This window comes from Podarcis melisellensis (genome assembly GCF_964234715.1).
Source record: "Podarcis melisellensis genome assembly, chromosome: 3".
Taxonomy (NCBI): domain Eukaryota; kingdom Metazoa; phylum Chordata; class Lepidosauria; order Squamata; family Lacertidae; genus Podarcis; species Podarcis melisellensis.
This window is the reverse complement of record NC_138530.1, coordinates 38,547,744-38,567,575: the sequence shown is the minus strand read 5'-3', so window position 1 is coordinate 38,567,575 and position 19,832 is coordinate 38,547,744. Positions and strand designations below refer to the sequence as shown.

The 19,832-nt window shown below is 43.1% G+C and overlaps 1 protein-coding gene across 4 annotated transcripts in view; it reads left to right on the top strand.

Annotated features, from left to right (window-relative positions):
• Positions 1 to 19,832, top strand: part of TMEM63B (transmembrane protein 63B) — a 74,488-nt gene that overhangs the window by 897 nt on the left and 53,759 nt on the right. The gene's annotated exons all lie outside the window — the stretch shown is intronic.

Genomic DNA, 19,832 nt, shown 5'->3' with positions numbered 1-19,832 from the left:
TTGCTGTCTCCCCTCTTGGTGGTGTGATCGCGATGGTGGTGCTGATGATGATGATGTTGGTCCGCGATGCTGCAGTCAATTCCCCCCTTTCCTTCCTTCCTTCCTTCCGCGTCAGGTGCGGTAGGGAAGGGAAAACCGAGAAAGCCATTTAAGGGACTTAACAGTGCAGTGTCCTATAGACAAGCCCGCTCGGAGTTAAGCCCCACTCACGGGACTTATTCCCAGATGTGTGTGTGTGTGTGTGTGTAAGGAGTGGTGTCTTTTAAGTTCTCTCTTTCCTGCTGCTTTTGCTCTGGAGATTCCCCTGCTGCCTTTAGAACAGCTTTCCTCCCAACGTGATGGTTGATGGGAGTTGTAGTCCAAATCATCTGACTGGCGCCAGGTTGAGGGAGGCTGCTTTAAAAAAGAAAAGGAAAAGAAATGCACCAAATGCTCAGAGAAACCAGGCCCAAAAGGAGGCGGATGCAAAACCAAATCCATGTCCTATCCTGCCTTGCTGTTCCCATACTACCCTGCCTTTGCTCTGTGCCTCCTCCAGGGATTTTCCTTTGATGTAGTCCCAAAGATAACTGAGAGCAGCCAGGCAGTCCATAGACCTTTCTTTTGCCTGTGATGTCCAGATGTTACTGGGCTGCAATCCCACCATCTCTTACCATTGGCCATGCTAGCTGGCGCGGATGGGAGTTGGAATCCTGCAACATCTGGAGGGCCACAGGTTCCCCATCCCTGGGCTAAAGGAAGCATTGTGGTCTATGACGGATGGCAGGGAAGCAGGATGGGCAACTTTCCCCAGACCTTCTCATGTGACACAATTATAGCACTTCAGTGGTTACCATCTTTGCAACATCTGGAGGCAACAAGCCATTCTAAGTCTAAACCACCGGTGTATGCAAATGAGGTTTAATATAAAATACATCAATAACTGCTGCTATATCAACTTAATTCTCCTGCTTCTTATTCCCCCTCCCACCTCATTTTAAATAAAAAAGTTGGCTTGAATGCAAAGGGAGGTGTATTGGAAGGAAGAGACTGAGAAGTGAATCTTCCTATTGCTATTATTGTTGTTGTTGTTATACAAAACCCCCATTTCCACCACCTTATTGACAGTGCCTCATTCTGAGTCAGGGTCAGCTAGTGTGGGTGTTACTGGAACTCAATGTGTCAACAACATCTAATGATATCCATGGGAGATGGCTTCCTTACTGTTGGTGCGGCAATCTGAACATTTGGAATGCGGAATGAATGTAGAGGGTGTTTTTATATAGATAGATAGCATAAAGCCTATCTCCAGCTGTGTTTGAATCTGGCATTCAAATCAAAGGGTAAAGATGTTTTGGCTGCACAGATGCTCAAAGGCTGCATGTTTTAGCAAGTAATAAATGCTGTTGCTATTGGGAAAGGCATAGGGCCATGTTATGTCTTCTCCAAGTGCACAACAAAGAAAGTTCCTTTAGATGTCAATTTAATTGGTGACAGACTTTTGCAAATGTTTTATGGACTTGGGGGGGGGAACAAAAGCAAATATAAAATATATATAACCATAGATGAGATGTTATTAATTACTATGCTGTTTATCATTTGCATAATATTTTTGTGTTGCTGTGTTTGCCTTTCTGGTTGCATGGAAGGAAAGTCAGTGTTACAGGGATGGACCTAAGGCAGGGAGGTTCTGACCTATCCAAGGTCACACAATTAGTCCAAGCTGTTAATCCTCTCCTTCAAACAATGCCTGCCTCATCTCTGAAACTGCTATGGCAAATGCAGCTACTGTCTTCATTACTAGAGAGTCATGTGTAGCGCAAACCTTATCATGTTTTCTGACACAGGCTGCAGTGATTTCAGAGGGAGTTACTCTCTTGTAAGTGTGTTTAGGTTTGCAGTCATAGTCTCCTTACAGATAGGAGATGATCAAAGGCATGGACTAGAAGATAACGGCAGTCAAAATGGGGTTCAAAGGTTTGGATCTTTCTCCTAGGTAGCTGAGGCAATAAACTAGATTCCTGTTACATCATGAAACCAAAGGTGCAATAATTCATGGCTGTTTTTAAGGTAACAGCCTACAAGACATAGACGACATCGCCTATTGAAAACAAAAAATTGAAACCTCAGTGCAGAGAATATCTGTTTAAGAGGGTGTATTGGTTGGGAGACAATGGTCGAGTGTGCCTTCAGGGGTAAAGTCAAACCACTGGAGAGTTACCGTGCCTGCTATAGCTGTAGAGACCGATACAGGACAGATATATTTCATTGCAGGTAGGGCAGATTACCTAGTAAGATAATGCTTAAAGCATCTCTGGACACAGTGTTTCCCAAACTTAGAATAATCATGCATCTCTTTTGAGAGTTTTACCGGCATATCCCCTTCTTCCCCTTCTTGGGTGAAGATAATTTTGGGGGTAGTTTTAATAATATTATTTTATCTTGGAATTGTTTTCTGCAACTAAAAAACCCCCTGCAATAAAGTAAAATAAAAAAAGTATGCTGTGTACCCTTTGAAAGCCTTTCCCTTCTTCTTCTTCTTCTTCTTCTTCTTCTTCTTCTTCTTCTTCTTCTTCTTCTTCTTCTTCGGCAATCGCTCATAGCCGAGTAAGATTGTCTTCCATAAACACGGTTTTAACAATGAGTCCGTAAGTGACTGTGGAGGCCAATTCTGGATCCATACGTACTTCCACAGGGGGGACATTGGTTTCTGGTGGGGAGTTGGTCACAGGGTTTCCCATACCCCCAGGCGTACATGTACCATACTTTGGGGAAGACTGCCTGGATGGATGGAGGAATTCCTATCCACTTTGCAGCAGGGTGGCAGCAATGGAATGGGCTAGGGCAGACCTGTCCAACCAGTCGATCGCGATCTACTGGTCGATCACAGGCTGTCCCTGGTCGATCGCGAGATCAACCAAAAAAAGCTCAACAACTCTGGTCAATCCAATGGGTAGATCACTGCCAGTTTATTTATAGTGGTAGTAGATCGCAGTCTCTTGGAAGTTGGACACCCCTGGGCTAGGGAGTTCTGTGGCTCTCCAGCACACACAAGCAGGGAACCAACTTGCATGCAAGGGTAGGGCAGCTGCCAGACTCCCTCTCTCAAGTGGGCTCACAGCAGCAGTGACATTGCAATGGAGTCAAGTAGCTGCTCAGGAAGCCTGTGAGTGAGCTTGAGGAGGAGGCTGGTGAATGGAGCAGCGTGGCTGCCAGGGGGCCAAGTGGCAGCAAACACTTTGCAGGGCAGACAAGGCATCAGCTCCAGTGAGCCTTGTCAGTTGTGTGGGTCCCTGCTGTCCTACTCTTGCCGTTTTTTGGGGGGGGGAGAGGGAGCAGGGGCAGAACAGGACAGGGAGAAAAGTGGGATATAGGGCTGTGGATGTGGTTTATATTGCTACAAAACTTCTGTGACCCCTTTAACCAGAAGTTTCTGCTTTTGCTTGCCAAAAGATTTAATGAAATCTTCTGTCAACATCTGCTGTTTAATCAAACTTGGAGATTGCATCACACACACCAGTTTTTGCTGTGCTGAAGAAAGGATATTTTAGGTGTTCTAAACTGTTATTGATAAGGTTAATCAGGGTGGAAAGACAAGAGGATTTTGCTTTATCGGTGGAGTCGTGACTGATCAGCAAACCTTTAAATACAAACTATGTATGTTTCTTAATTTTTTTTTAAAAAGGAAAATGTAAATAAGTTGTGGAACCTCATGTTTTCCCACATTTTCTGTTAACCCACAAGTGGGAAAATAAAGAGTATATAAGGAATTCAAAAGTTCGGGAAAATGAGGTGACTTGGAGTCTGTTCAAAGATCATGACCAGCCATCATGAGCTCATCTTTGGACAGATCCATCTCAGCCGCTTGGGGATACACGCTTGCTTAAATAACTCAGTAAATGCAAATACGGCTTTAATCTCTGGAATGGTTTCTGGAGGCATTTGTTTCCTTTGATGAATTCCTGTAGAGCTCAGGTTCTGGACAACAGGCTAGAAAGATCCAAGAAGGGATTTTTTCAAGAAGGATTGTACAGTTTCCCCAACAAAAGGTTCCAGGATGCATTCACAGTCTTCACCACCCAAATTGTCAGTCCCCCATTGCAGCTCTCATTTACTGGGAAGCAAAAGGGTCAAGGGGGAAAGTGCCATCTTCTGAGCATCCAGTCCATATCTTCGGAATGCATGAACTGAAAGGTATCCAGAACCAGTCTGCATAAGGTCTCCAGTTGTGGAGTCCAAGCTGGAATAGATGCAAGCAGCTTTATCAGCAATCTGCTCACAGCAGGCTGCTGAGTGCTCCACTCTTTTCCTGGACAAGTCAGAATGCAGTAGGCCTCAATCATTCACAACTGCTGTTTCTGTGCCAATGCAGTGGTGAATGCTGCTGATGTATGTTAGCATGAATGTATGGTGCCATCAGCCAATGAAAGAAACTCTCCAACTGAGGTGCTGAACAAGCTCTAAACAGGAAGAAGGGGAATCTAGTACAATTCTCCTGATTCCAGAGACTAGTCAGAGTCATTAATGGAACCATTAAAAGACCTGTTGAATTCAGTCCCACTGGAGGGCCCAAGAGGTGGTGGGTACTTGGGCGTGAGAGCTCATCAACAGCAACCTTGCTAGGGCCGCTAACAATGGGAAGCCAGATGACTAGTAATTGTAGCACAGTACTCCTAACTATGCCTATTCAGAAGTATGTCCTGTTCAATTCAGTGGCAATTACTCCCAGTTAAGTGGAGCTAGGATTGCAGCCTTGGGCATCTCCTAGAGGGCTTGAGCTAACCAGGCCCCATGTCTTACTAGGGCAATCATATACTACAGAGTCTCTCTCATCCATCATTCACACCAGTTATAAAGAGGACTGGTGGTATTGCAGTCCACCCATTTCTTACTTATCTGGGTCAGTAGGTAGGTTTTTAAATACAAAATATGCCATGTAAAAGTCTACTTTAGTTGTTACTCTCACTGACAAGGGTACAAGGCTAAATAATTTTCAGTGTCCAACTTGCCTTTCTTGGGCAAGGCAAAAGTGTATGTGTTAGTGCCTTAGCTCCGGGTCTGTCTGGGGGATTCCAAACATCATTATTCTTATCAATCTGACTCTCAGTCTGGATTTCGTATGTAAACCCTATTGGTCCCTCTGCTGGATCACATATGTGGAGGCATGCGTTGAAGGAGTGGGATCCTCTTATGTTCTAGATCTCTCTGTAGCATACTAGTAACGTTCTGGACCATCTTTCATGGATGGAGATTGGAAGCATCATGCTTTGGTAACACTTATCCTAACACTGTGGTTGGGTTCAAATAGTGGTACAGCATGGTTGCAGGGGCACTGGTGGTTGTTAGTTCTGCTGAGCTATATTTAAGTGCTTGGCCTATTTGAAGTTCTACTCCACCCTCAACCTCTCCCAAAGGACCAGGTAAATAGCACAGGAGTGCTCCCAAGAATACAGCAATTGTAAAATATTAAGTACTGAGCTCAACATTGTGTATAAAGTAATGCCCAAGGAATTCCACCCATCCAAGGCTCTAGTAAGCACTGGTTTGTGATTAATTTCCTTCCTGTTTCCCAGGTGCCCAGTCCCTTTCCTCTTCCCCTGAAATCTCACCCTAGGTAACTGCATTGTCCCAGTGCAATTTTCCACCCTAACTTTAAACTTAGTATGTGTCAAAAATTCTGAATGTCAAGCAAGGCACTGAATTTAACTTCATTAATTATGCTAGTACTTCTATGGCACAGAATTTAATCTAGTTGTGAAATTTGCATTTGCTTGCACTAAATCACAACGGCCTGGGAAGGCTCTCAAGGTGGGGGGGGGGAGAGGGTGCAGCCTTCTGACACCTATTATTCAGTATTAAGGAGCACAGTGCTCCACTTTCAGATCTATTATGTATCATTCAGGTGTTCAGCACATATTAAACTCCTGCTGCATGTTACGCATTGCAGCAAGCACAAACCTTCAGGGACAAATACATGTGCCCTGGTGTGTAGTGGGGGTGGGGAGCAGGGGGGGCAACTATCGGTTGTCAGAATCTGCTTCTCTGAGCTGACTGTGAAGTCTTTGCAATGCTTCTCTCTTGGCAATTCTTTCAGATGACAGCTTGGCCTGATTTGTCATACTGTAGCTCTGTAGCTTGAAGTGGTTTTGCAGTTATTGCAGAGGAGTGTGCAAGACTGCATCAGCAAAAAGTAATAGGAGCTGAAATCTCCTAAATAGAAAGAGGGAAGTGTCTGTGATTCCCATGGAGTCTGAAATTGGCTGCTGACGCTGCGAATGGAATACCTTCTGTTGGGCTGCTCTCTTTAAAAGCCCCAGTTGGGCCACCCTGGCACTACCCTCACACCTCAAAGCGTACCTTCACACACTCAGGGGAGCTTTTCCACATTACTGGGGAATGCCCATGTGTGAATCCATGTGATTCATGTGTATGTTCAACTGGCACTCCACCCCCCACTAGCTCAAAGCAGAGAAATGACAGGCACAAATTGGCAAAGAATGGGTGGATCTTTTGCATCAAGTCTCCAGTGTTTACATCAATACTATGAGAAGGGCATTGGATTTATTGCCAGGGGGCAATTGTGCAATTGTTAGGCTTCCAAAAATGTTTTAACCTAAGGCAGTCATGGGAACCTGTGGCCCTCCAGATGTTGTTGGACTCCCAACATCCATCAGTCCCAGCCAGCATGGCCAATGGTCAGGGATGGTGTTGTTGTAGTCCAGCAACCTTGAGGTGTGGGGATGGGGCACAGGTTCCCCATCTCTGGTAAGTGTTTGGCCTAAGCGTAAAGACAGATGCAGCATTTTTAGGGCAGCGGAGCCAACTAGACTCTCCTTCATCACATTTATTCCAAACATGTCTTTCCACCTTAAAGCTGGATTTTGAAAGCATCAGCTCTGTGCTTGCAGCAAAAGCTTAAAATGTACTGTGCTAATTGGCTAGTGCCTGTGATATTCTGAAGCTGTTATGCAATTATTGTTTCTCTATGTTTTTTATGATTTAAAAAATGTGATAGGTGAACATTTCAGTTAATAAATGTATATTCCATGCTTTAACATATTTTAAAAGATGGGGGGCTGCCTAAAATGCGGAGGATGAAAGACTGAATCGGAGTTTGACTTGTTGGTATGACTGACTGTTATTTCAGTTGCAAAGCAAGGAGGAAGTGAGGCTTGAACCACTGCCAGAAAGGCATGCTATAAGAATCCATTCCACTCCTGTTAAATCTGTTTTTACCAAAGTCATGGGGCAAAGGGACAAGTGCTTTCACGGGTTGACTAATAAACATGTAGTAAATGGTAGAAATAAATTAATAGTTTTCACAGTGGAGGGATCTTCCAGTGATCCATATTTGGATATTTCATTTGTTCAGAAAGTTAAAGGTCAGCATTTTCATGGGGTAGTGGGGTGGTTTTGCTCACATTCACCAGTTTTGGCAGGAAGGACTGTATGGCCATGTTTGGGCATGATATTTCAGCTTTCAAAGCTGAGAAGTGTATGAGCCTTTTTGCCCGTTCAGGTGGTCTCTTACTTTTCCCTTTGAACAAGCCATAAGTAAACCAGGAAGCCTCTAGGTAACCAAAGCTGAAATATTGTTACCAGCTTTGGACCAAACCAGAATACTCAACCATATTTTGAAGTTGATTTAATCTCCTATCTTGGTAAAGTTGCAGCCTTCACACTGGATGTAGAAAAGTACCCAGGATCACTTCTACAGCTCAGTGTGTTGCATTGTAACACATGTAGTCACGAGAGCCAATATTGTGAGTGTCGTGTTTATTTTTCTAAGATTGGAATTCTCAGCTTTCGCATTTGTTTGTCAAGAGAGAGATGATTGGCAGTGGCTCTGTTAAGTTTTCAGTGCCAGCTAGATGAAGGCTCACTTATTTGCCCAGGCATCCAGAGGAGTCTGCGGAATTGTTTTTAATTTGTATTTTGTATTTACTTTGATGCAACCTGATATGGCAGGAGTTGGGAACTGGATCTCACTGGCAGGTCAGAACCTCATCTCTGTGCACGCGCAACCAACCATCTATGCGCTGCACCCCCCCCCCAACATATGCATTAGATTTGTCAAGTGAGTGGGGCCACCCACCTGCCATTCACCTGGAATTGTGATGATGTAAGCCTCATGCAATTCAAAATCGGCCCATGGGAGCAAAAAAAAGGTGTGTGCAGTGCTTCCCAAACACTCACAATCAACTGATCGTTGCTGCATAAGGGGTTTTGCAGACAGTTTATTGGTGATGCTTGCAATGCCTTTTCTATCCAGGTCTCACCTTTTCCTGCCTCACACTTGATGTCATGTATGTTTTGGTTTGGCCAGAATTAGGCCTAATTAGCCCTGTGGGATGCGGGTGGCACTGTGGTCTAAACCACTGGACCTAGGACTTGCCAATTGGAAGGTTGGCGGTTCAAATCCCCACAACGGGGTGAGCTCCCATTGCTCGATCCCAGCTCCTGCCAACCTAGCAGTTCGAAAGCACGTCAAAGTGCAAGTAGATAAATAGGTACCGCTCTGGCGGGAAGGTAAACGGCATTTCCATGCACTGCTCTGGTTTCGCCAGAAGCGGCTTAGTCATGCTAGCCACATGACCAGGAAGCTGTCTGCGGACAAACGCAGGCTCCCTCGGCCAGTAAAGCGAGATGAGCGCCACAACCCAGAGTAGTTCGCAACTGGACTTAACTGTTAGGGGTCCTTTACCTTTACCTTCTAGGTCTTTAGTCTGGAGATTCCTCATCCCTGTGCCTTGGCAATGAAAAATGAGAGGGGGCAACTTTACTAAATTTTCCAGCAGAAAACTTAACACTCCAAACTCTGGTGTGTTCCAGATGTTTCAGACTACAAGTTCCATCAGCCTCTAGCAGCACAGCCATACTGCCCACGGCTAATGGAAGTTGCAGGCCAAAACATTTGGAGGGCACCAGGTTGGGGGAAGGCTGTTGGAATTATTATCTAGTACAGTATTATCAAGCATCATGCAAAGTACTATTTGCAGGCTGGAGAACCCAAACCATCCCTGGCACAAAGATGCCCCATGAAATACTTTTCTTCTTATAAGTTATTCTCTGACTGGCTGTTTCTGGGCTCTGCCTTCGTGCTTGTGCATTTTCTCTCTTTCTCATTCTTCCCCTTCCCCTGTAGCCATTATATGACCTGTTCAGGCTGTCCCAGAGCTACAATTAAAATGAATGGATTCCAAACATTTTTGTCTCACTCAGGACTAATTCATTCGTAATTTTTATTAGTGTTTACATCTGAGATGAGCAGAACTCATTTGTAATTAGAATTTGTTTTAGAAATTAATGGTGACCCCAAAATAGAATATGTATTCCACTCAATGTAGTTTTTATTTTATGCTGCAAAGAGCAGGTTAAGCAAAACTTGTACGGTTGGTCTTCTTAGCTGCAAAGGATGCCATGGAATTAAGACGCATAGAATAAGGACCTTTGCATAGGAGACCTGAGCAATCTGTGTGGTGAAAGCGTTAGTGCTAAGCCCATGAGTAAGGGGGACCTTGAGTATACTCATATCTAGGATTGGCCTATAGAAGTAGTGTGTCTGATCCTACAACTGCTATATTACTGCAACAAAGGGAAAGGAGGATTCAGTATGCTGTTTTGTTGTAGCTCTCTAGCTTTGATGAATTACTAATGGCGCTTGTGGTGGAGCTTCCATGTAAGCAGAGGAATGAATCATATGGCATTCCATCCTAGATTTGCTTCTTAATGACTGCCAATGATCACCATTTATCCTTGAATCTCCCTAGTGACCTGTTCATAAATATGTGGCTGATTACGTGTCCCCAGAGTATGGACATGTGCATACAATGCAGTTTTTTGGTGTGTGTGTTGTTATTTTACAGGATCTTAAATACAGAAATACAGATGACCAGCTGAAATCTTGTTCTATAAAATGATGATAGCATAAACAATTTTTTTGCAAGCAAAGCGCAAATGAATATGAGGAAGTAGTCATGCGTTTAGTGCCTTTGCATGCATACATGTCAGTATACTTGTCTAAGTGTCACATTATATAATCGAATAGATTTTATGACATAAAAAATGAACTAACCTATGTATCTATAGCTACTGGAGCATGAAAACAGAGCATTCCACATAGTTTTGAGTTCCTCCCCTCTCCGCTAAAATTAAATATATCATATATGCAACTTTTATTTCAATTAATCAAGACCTTTCCAAAAGAGTTATACCAATTATCAATGCAGCTCCATGTTTAGGCAAATAAATTATTCATGTTCATCCATAGGGTCTGCACAATTATGAATACTAATTAATTTTACATGTAGCTAAACAGCTCTGTAATTATTTCAACTATAATATATTACCACTATAGTTTTCACTGAGGAACACCATTTTGCTTCCTAGATTACTTCCCAATATTTCTATCCCAGTCACTTATATCCAATGCTATCCATTCATGAGCAGAACAGACTTGCACAGTGGGACGTCCTATTCCTCTTCTTGCCCCTGCAGCTGCCTCACCCACAAAATCTGGAGGACCCCCTGGACCAGAGCAGATTTGGGGGACTTTCAGGGTGAAGAGGAGAAAGGTGAAGTGCTAGTGGAAGTTTACTTTTATATTAAATATTCTGATTCCAATCCTGAATTTACCAACTCTAAAAATAAAATAAAAATCTCCTATCAGCCCTGAACATTGGCATGTGTACTGCTTCTGGTAGGAGTTGTAGTCCACCAACACCTGGAGGGCACCAAGTTGGGGAAGCCAGACAGTATTTTCACAATGCGACTGCTTGACTGTGTTCATAGCTATTGCCACACTTTTTTTTGCTGTCAGTCAGCAGCATTATCCCATTGTCTTCACTCCTTCACCTCACCTTCCCACTTGGCTCCTCTTGTATCCTCCAGTGTGCAGAATACAGAACAGTGGGATCATTGTGGTCACCTCTTTGCTTTCCCCTCCGGCATATCTATCAGTCTGATGTATAGCTGGAAGGACTTGGGGGAAAGATGCTCCTCCGCTTGCAGCAGGAACCAAGACTCCCCTTGAGTCACCTTACCACATCAGCAGCCCCATGAAGTAGCCTTTCAAAGCATGCATGTAGCATGCACAGTCATGCCCCGAACCACTCAGATGGTCACAGGCTCCCATCAGCGACTGAATAGCAAGCATCATAAGCTGTGGTGCTTATATTGGCAATTCAGCTTTTGTGTAGCTCTTCAGAATTATCTGGAGGGGCTATGCTCAAAATTATCCAGCTTTTGCTGGCTTGAACCGAAGAGTTGAGTGGAAATTAAGCTTGTTTGTCTTAAGATATTTTATTGAGCTGCAGCAAAGTGGACGTTTCCAAACACAGAAATTATCAAGTAGTTTTATGATTTCTGATGTTTTCATAATGCATCTGAATACCAGTTGCTGGGAATCACAGAGTGCTGTTGCGCTCATGTCCAACTTGCAGGCTTCCCACAGGCATCTGGTCAGCCACCACGAGAACAGAGTGCTGGGAAACCCTTTTCTGGGTAGTGTGGTATTTTATATGTGTTGAGAAAATGGGACTCAAGACTGGATATCAAGGGGAGGACTACAGTTCTTTTCTCTCTCTTTTTCGGAAGGGCCATAGCTCAGTGGTAGAATGTCTGTTTTGCATGCAGATGGTCCCAGGTTCAATCCCCAGCATCTCCAGGTGGGCTGGGAATATCTCCTGCCTAAAACCTTGGGAAACCACTGCCAGTTAGTGTAGAATCAACACTGAGCTAGACTGACCAATGCTCTGATTTGGTTTAAAGTTGCTGGGCAAAATGAACATGCCAGAGGAGAGTGGAATTGCAGAAGCAAGCTGACCTGCCCATGGTCATCAAAACATATAAGTTGTGATGTATAGATTGCACCCCACACTTTGCAAAAAGAGCTCTACTCCTGCAACTGTGCTTCCACTTCATCTTCTCTCCCCTGTTCCTCCCCCTTTAATCTCCAAACAGTCTCTCATCCCTCTGGAGCAAATTGTGAAGGTGGGAGGGAGGCTTTAGGGTGTGGAGGAGAGGAAGAGGAAATGGCTTCTCTCCAGACATCCCCTGCTAGGACCCCTAATGTCAATAGGAGTCCCTTTACCTTTACCTTTACCTTTACAGGCACAATAAAAGATAGAGTTCTTTCACATGCAGATGCAGAACAAGTATTATGTGGCACCTCTAAGAGTGCTATTTCTGTGGACCAAAGCAGTCCGGTTGACATTTATGGGGCAAGGCAATCTCTCTCTCTCTCTCTTTCTCTCTCTCTCTCTCACTCACACACACACACACACACACACACACACACACAAGCACACACAGTTTTTAATTGTATGCCTCTCTGATCTCTTTAGGGATGAAGAGCAGGACATTAAATGATTTTAATAAGGAAGCAGATATAATTTTAAAACAAGATTGTGTGCCTGTGTATGCATGCACACCTACACATGTTCACAGTCACAACAGATGAGAAGAAACTGAAATGAAACAAAGTACAGCCTAGAAAGCTGTTGTAACCTGGGTAGATATTTGACCCACTAAATGCTGCTGCTTTTTTTTTTACTTAATCTTTGCTCTTTTATCCCAGAGGAGATCAACTTGCTGAGCCCTGAAGGCCATACCAAAAATATTTTATGAGCCAGAGATGTCTGCATTGAATTTGTGTTATTTGTCTGCATGCAAGTGACAGAACCAGTGTGGCACAGTGGTTAGAATGTTGGACTAGGACCTGGGAGTCCAGGGTTCAAATCCCCACTCAGCAATGAAATTCACCTTGGACCAGTCACAATCTCTCAGCCTAAACTCCACCTCACAGAGTTTTAGTGGAAATTAAATGGGGGGGCCATGTAGACCACCTTGAGCTCCTTGGAGGAAAAGGTGGGATAGAAACGCAATAAATAAATGAGTAAATAGAACCTACATATAACAACCATAATGATTTGTTTTTTACAATCTGACTTTATTTATTGTCTTCTGCAGCATGTCTCAAGGTGATTTACATCACAGAACAAAAAATAATTAAAAATTGATACAATTAAATAGAATTTCAGACTGAAAGTGCAATTTAAAACATCCAGCAGTCACCACAATCATTCATAGTCTGCTTGCTAAGAGGAGGAATTTATTATCCAAAGAAAATAAGAAATCATGAATGCAAGTTGCACATAATGTTGTGGGTTATGCTGTACTGTATACAGGTTGTGCATTGTGGGGCTTAACAGTTGTGTAGAAATGATTATTTTGGCACAGTCCAAAGACAAAGTTGCGGCAGCTGAAATTCTCCCTTCTTTCTGTTGCTGCACTAATTTGGTGCGTTTTGTAAATTGCCTCCCTTCTAGCTTCAGGTCTTGAAGCATCACCAGCCTTACACTTCTTAATTAAGCCTTGGAAAATGCCTCCTGGGCTGCAAGCAGTGCTACTGAAGGACCTGGGCAGCTTTGCTGCTGGAAAAACTTGAATTCTCTGCTGCCCTCAGGTGCATATTCAGCTGGCTTGGGGCTAGGTGCTTTTCTTGGACAGTGTGGCCCTCATTCCATTTGGCAACTGCAGATAGTTTGGCACCGGAGAGGCAAAGAAGTGAATAAATTATGTGTTCTGTCTCTGGAAGGTTGGTTTAAATGAAGTGCTCGCTCTCTCCTAGTCAGTGCCCCCAGCCATCAGCAAATAGCACTGGGAGCCCTTGTGACTAATCGGAAAGATGCCTCAGCCACAGCAAGATGTTCCTGAGTCATCTATAAGTCACCTTTATGATGTGTCACATGCACAGTTAGTCTACAGCCAAACAAAGGAGACTCCCCCACCTTGGGCAACTTGTCCTACTGCCCACTTGCCCTTGTAGCTAAAAAGGCTTGGCTAGCATTTCCTCTTACTTAAGTCTTACCTAAGTTCAAGTAAATTCCTGTTTGACTTGTCTTTCTCAGTCATCACAGCCTATGAGTTGCAGTCCTAGCTGTAAGAGATCCAGTACCGCTCCTGACACAACTCTGGACCCTAAATTTGCCTACTTGTAGTTTCAAAGCAATACTTCACCCATATTCTGAGTAAACAGCCAGAGCAACTCTTTCCTCTTTGTTCTAAGTTGTAAATAGCCATTCAGAAATCCTCCCCCGCCCCCTCGTTTCTGACCCCCTTTCTATTCCCCCTGCCCCACTTGGCTACTTCAAACCAGTTCCTTTTTTCCGCCATACATCCTTTTCACTCAGAGGCCCTGGGATCTGTGCTTGAAGCTCTTTGAAGCATTCAGCTTCAAATCTGCTCAAGCACTAATGCTCAAGCACAAACGTCAGTGGAGAGCATGTTGATTTATTAATGTATCTGAGACGATCTCAAGGTCTTCATGATTTCTCCTCCCCTTTTTTCCTAGGGGCAGAAAAGTAGGATACCCATGTGCAGGTCCTTTGCTATAGTGGTGGGCTTTTGTTCCAGGAGCCATAGCTCTCCTTAACTTGTTATAACGCTTTTATTTTCTTTAGCAAAGTGGTGGGGAACCTCTGGGCCTTCCAATGTAGACCAGCAACATCTGGAGAGCAACAGGTTCCCTGTCCGTGCTTTAGAACCCACTACTTCCTTCCCTTTGTGAGAGCTGGGGGAGGTTTTAGATTTGTCCAAGGCATATACAGTGTGTGTGTTTCTCTACTTTCTTACAGAGCATAGTAATTGTGATGTCAGTATCTGTTTCATAAGTCATGCAGAACAGGGTACCTTTCCCACGGGGTAGTGGTGCTGGATTAGCTCTGTGTAAAACATTGTGCTGCTCCACATCAACCATTATAGATAAAGAATGTGTTTGTGTGGGGGTTGTTAAAAAAAATATCTGTAAACAGCTCTGGAAGCCTTTTCAGTTGAAGAATAGGATAAAAATGCTTCTAAGCAGATTCTAATACTAAAAATAAATCCAGTGAGTATTTCTCAACTATTTTCATTCAGATTCACTGGTTCCCAAGCCATGTTTTCTGGGCACCTCTCTTATCAGTTTTGTTCCTCTTCTTTTCTGAACCTCCTTTATTAAAGTGTGCAAATTAGAAATAACATAGAGTGCAGGAATAGAACAGTACTGTTGCTTTCTGTGTCTAGGATACATTTCTTTCTCCCTACCAAGCCAGCACAAATGTGGCAATTGTTGCAACAGTTCTGCACTGCTGAATCATGGTCACTTTGTTATTCACTAGATGTCCTTTCAGGTCTCCCTCGAACTGAACCCTAAATTACTTATTAATAAACATGTTCGGACTGTGGGTTTTAATGGATTGATTTTGGCCATTTGGAATGGGGGAAATCGGTTGCATATTACAATGGTACTTCTTTCGAACCATGTTTCTGCACTTTGTGACAGTAACACAAAGCGGGACCGTGCAATGAGAGCCTACTAAAGCTGTCTGTGATGTTTTCTGCAGACCTAATAGAAGTTAACGTTGTTAACAACTGGGTTCATTTGACATAATCTGTGCTTGGCTGTCAGATGTCACGCTACTACTGGCATCAGTGGAAGAGTGTACAGTGGTACCTCTGGTTACTTACGCTTCAGGTTACAGACTCCGCTAACCCAGAAATAGTACCTTGGGTTAAGAACTTTGCTTCAGGATGAGAACAGAAATCGTGCTCCGGCGTCGCAGCAGCAGCAGGAGGCCCCATTAGCTAAAGTGGTCTTCAGGTTAAAAACAGTTTCAGTTTAAGAACGGACCTCCGGATTGAATTAAGTACTTAACCCGAGGTACCACTGTATGCTCTGCCTGTGGAAGGTCTCAAATGAAATCCCTAACATCTCCAATTTAAAAATAAAGGCCAGGTAACAGGCAAGTGAATGGGAGCAACCTCAGTCTGAGACCCTGGAGAATAAACTATGTTGGGCTAGATCAGGCATCCTCAAATTTGGCCCTCCAGATGTTTTGAGACTACAATTCCCTTCATCCCTGACCACTGGTCCTGCTAGCTAGGGATCATGGGAGTTGTAGGCCAAAAACATCTGTAGGGCCGAGTTTTAGGAAGCCTGGGCTAGATTAAGGTTACCAGACGTCCCCGTTTCCCAGGGACGGCCCCCAGATTTACAGATCAGTCCCCTGACAAAATCCATCTATTCAGTAGGAAGTTGAAAAGTGTCCCTGGATTTATTGAAAAAAATCTGGTAACCTTAGGCTAGATGGAGAGACACTTTCCATGCAGAGATTCTATGCAAACTATAGTCCCTTCTTTTAAAAGTGTCACTGCTGAAATTATGTACACAAGCCTGCAATATCCCAGAGTCCAATTTTTAAATTTAAGCCTGTATCTGCACTTTTCTGCTCACCTGGAACCTTTCCTGTCCTCCATAGTGACCATCTGTAAAGCCCACAAGACACAAGTAAGCTTGTTCAGCATTATAGAGTTTACTTTTATTGAGCTGCATTGAAGTGAAGTCCTTCATACTGGTTCAGTAGTCTCTGACTGCCTGACTTGAAGCACTTTTAGAAACTGGAAGGTCAGTCTGGCACCCTAATACTAAATACATTTACTTGGGGCTTTCCTGTTTGTTTGAGCAAAGCACGCCCTGAGTTTTATCTTTTGTGGGACAATGCTGTTGGTCGCTTCTTCTGGGTGATGCTCATGAGATGAGAAACAAACATGACATGACATTTGCACTACATACCAGTCCTCTACAAAGGCACAGAGATTCTGTCGGCTGATTTAATGTCTCAAGGCAATTTCCCATATATTCTGAGCAGCTGGGCTTTTGTCTATCATCTATTCCACATTTTTCTCAAGTAGCTACTTGGAGCCCATTAAATCTTTGTTCAATGAGCAAGGATCTGCTCTGCAAAAAGAAGAGCGCAATTATGCCTGTAATGGGCAGGTGATGTAGCCTAGTGGCTAAGAGGCTGGGTCTCTAAGCGAAAAGATCCCTGGTTCAAATCTTGCTTCTGGCATGAAATTACTAATTTATGTATTTATTTAAAATAGTTATAGCCTGCTTTTCTGAGCAAAGCTCCCCCAAGTGCCATATATCAAAAAAACAAAATATTTCTACAAGTGCACCAGCATTAAAAGCTTAATTTTTATTAAGGAAACAATAAATCACCCACCCAGCCCAGAATATAAAATCCACTTTCCCAATTCATCCATATCACTGAGCATGCCTCATTTATAGGCTGTCTGCATGGTCAGCCCAGGACATTTTGCTGCTTCAGACAGAGCCAAGTTGAGATGCATAGCACCTAAGGTCAGTCAATTTATTTCTTGCACAAAAGACAGAAAACCCCACAAGCACTGTTCCCCAGCTCTGATTGTTTTTGGCAATAATAATAATTTTACAAGTTGCCCATTCAAGACACTCCAAATCAGTAACCATTTCACTAGGATAGGGCCTAGCTTCAGAATCTTTCTGAAAGACTGGTGTATGGTGGTCTTTTGTAGGATGAAAGAAAACAAAATGGAGAGCCCCAAGACCACCACTGAAAAGGCCCTTACACTGGTGTTAGGCATCAGTAGGAACTCACCACATCTGTGAGAACTTGGATCATTTAGTGTGGCCGCACAGACACTTTGGAACTCCCTGCCTATTGATATCAGGCAGGCGCCTTCACTGTATTCTTTTTGGCACCTGCTAAAGATATTCCTGTTTAGACGAGCCTATCCAGATTTTAATCATAAAATAAAAGTTGGGAAGTTCTTATGAGTTTTAATTTGTTTTAGTCTAATCTATGGTGGTTTTAACTTCCTGTAGGCTTTAAATTACGGTTGTAGATTTTATAATGCTAATTTTATTGTTTTATCTTTTTGTAACCCACTTTGAGTCCCCCCTATAATCAAATGGTATGTAAATTTTATGAAATAAACAATAAATCAGCCACATTTCTCTTTTCTCCTCCCCACATAACCACCATTTGCAACATGGGGATAATTATCAGCCTATATTACAGGGGATTGTAATGATTATAGCAATATGATAGTAACACTGCACTATATGTGATAGGCTTTAAATATTCTAAAACACTATATAAATTGCTACTTTTTATCTCAGTGCTCTTAAATGCAAACGCTCTCAAAGACAGTTCAATAAAATTGATGCAATCCCATTGCAATTAGCTGTCAAGGAGCCATTATAAATAAATTATCTAAATCAGATATTGTTATTTTTATGCCTTTGGTTTGGACATGTCTCCACTGCAAGGTAAGCGTGTGAATGTGTTTGTTTTTGTGAAGGTTTTTTGGGGACGTTAGCTGAAAGCTGAAATCCCTCTCTTGGAATTGGATAATTTGTGGCCTTGAATTAGAAGCACATCGTGTATCTGTATGCAGTTGAACTCCCAAGACAACAAAGTTCTGTGCATGCATTCCTTGTTTTGCCATTTCTGCAACCTGGCACACATGCACACTTTTGCCTTCTGGGGATTTTTGCTTAATCGCTGGCAAAATCGAGATATTGATGCATAGCAATGATTAGAACTGGCCTTGGGCATTTTGCTACCTGAAATAATAGTACCTTGCTGTGGAAGAAATTGAAAAGAGAATTGCTGGCACATCACTGCATGTAAGTAACCAATGAGTAACAGTTTGTTTTTATTTATCGTCTTCTGTGTTTAAGGCCACAAATTCAGGGAGTCATGTACAATAGGCAAGGTTGTCTTGCAGTTAAATAGTGAAATGCAAAGTCTCCACTTGTGAAATTATGCTAGTTTATGCGTGTCAGTTAATCCTGCAAACCGCCCCCCCCCCCAAGAAGAACATTTGTGAGAGAATGTCTTTCCCCTATTGGGCTTTTAAAGATTGTAATGATAATACATCTTAATTAATAGTCATAGCAGATGAGTGGTCCTGAGAACTGTCAGTTTGAATCTTTAATGGGAAATTATACAAATGGCATTGCAGTGGGGTTAAGGGGAATTAACTCTGCATCTCATGGATTAGTTTGCATGTTATGCAGCATATATGTGCAGACCTCATAAAGATGTGGCCCCAATCCAGCTTGCAGTTGGATAATGTGCAGTGCAATCCTACTCAAAAACAAGCCCTTTTGAATTCAGTGGGGTTACTCCCAAGTAAATGGGGCTAGGATTGTGGCCTTCGCTGGCATGCCTGTTTTTATCCAAACACGTGACTCCAATTTAGGCAGCCCTTTACCTAATGATTTCTGTTCCAAGAAGCCCTGTCCGCCTAAGGCAGTATGGTGATGTCAAGTATGAGTGGGCAAGGCTATGGCAGGTCTGCAGAGACAGGGGACAAACTCCCTGGAGCAAGGGAATAAGTATGCAGCATAAATTGAGCAAGCCATTTCCCCTCCTGTATGCCAGCAAGTGATGCTTTTCTCCCAACCCCCAGCCTGCCTCCTGATTTAAAACATGCACCTCTGGTGCAACAGTCTGGCACAATTCACACTTTTCCAAGTGTTCCTTCACGCTGAATGATTTGCTTCCTCTTGTTCTAGCACAAGCTATTGAACTGAATCTTATCACCTCTTAGGAGGGGTTGGGCAGGGAGGATGTCAGTATTTTGATGTAGGATTTATTGGAGCTTTCTGCCAGAAAAAAGGAGGGTCAGGGGGTTCTCATTCTCCAGAATGCCAATTCCCTCTCCCTCCCTTGTTGTTTTCTTGGTTCAGATATTTGAAGGCCTATGCAAAATACGATCTGTATCACTTTCTCACCAGCAAGACACTGTAATAATTATTGCTATGTATTTGCATGAGTAGGAGAATGCTATTCGAAGCAGAAAAAGTGACAAGGTAGGAACAAATGATTGCTATTATGTCCTGATATGTAAAATCACAGAATTAAAAAAGGGCGTACTTTCTTTTCCCCATGACTGTACACTATGTAGCTAGACCTCAACGGAGGGGTGATGAAGGAGTTGGGATTTAAAAGTGTGTGTGTGTGTGTGTGTGTGTGTGTGTG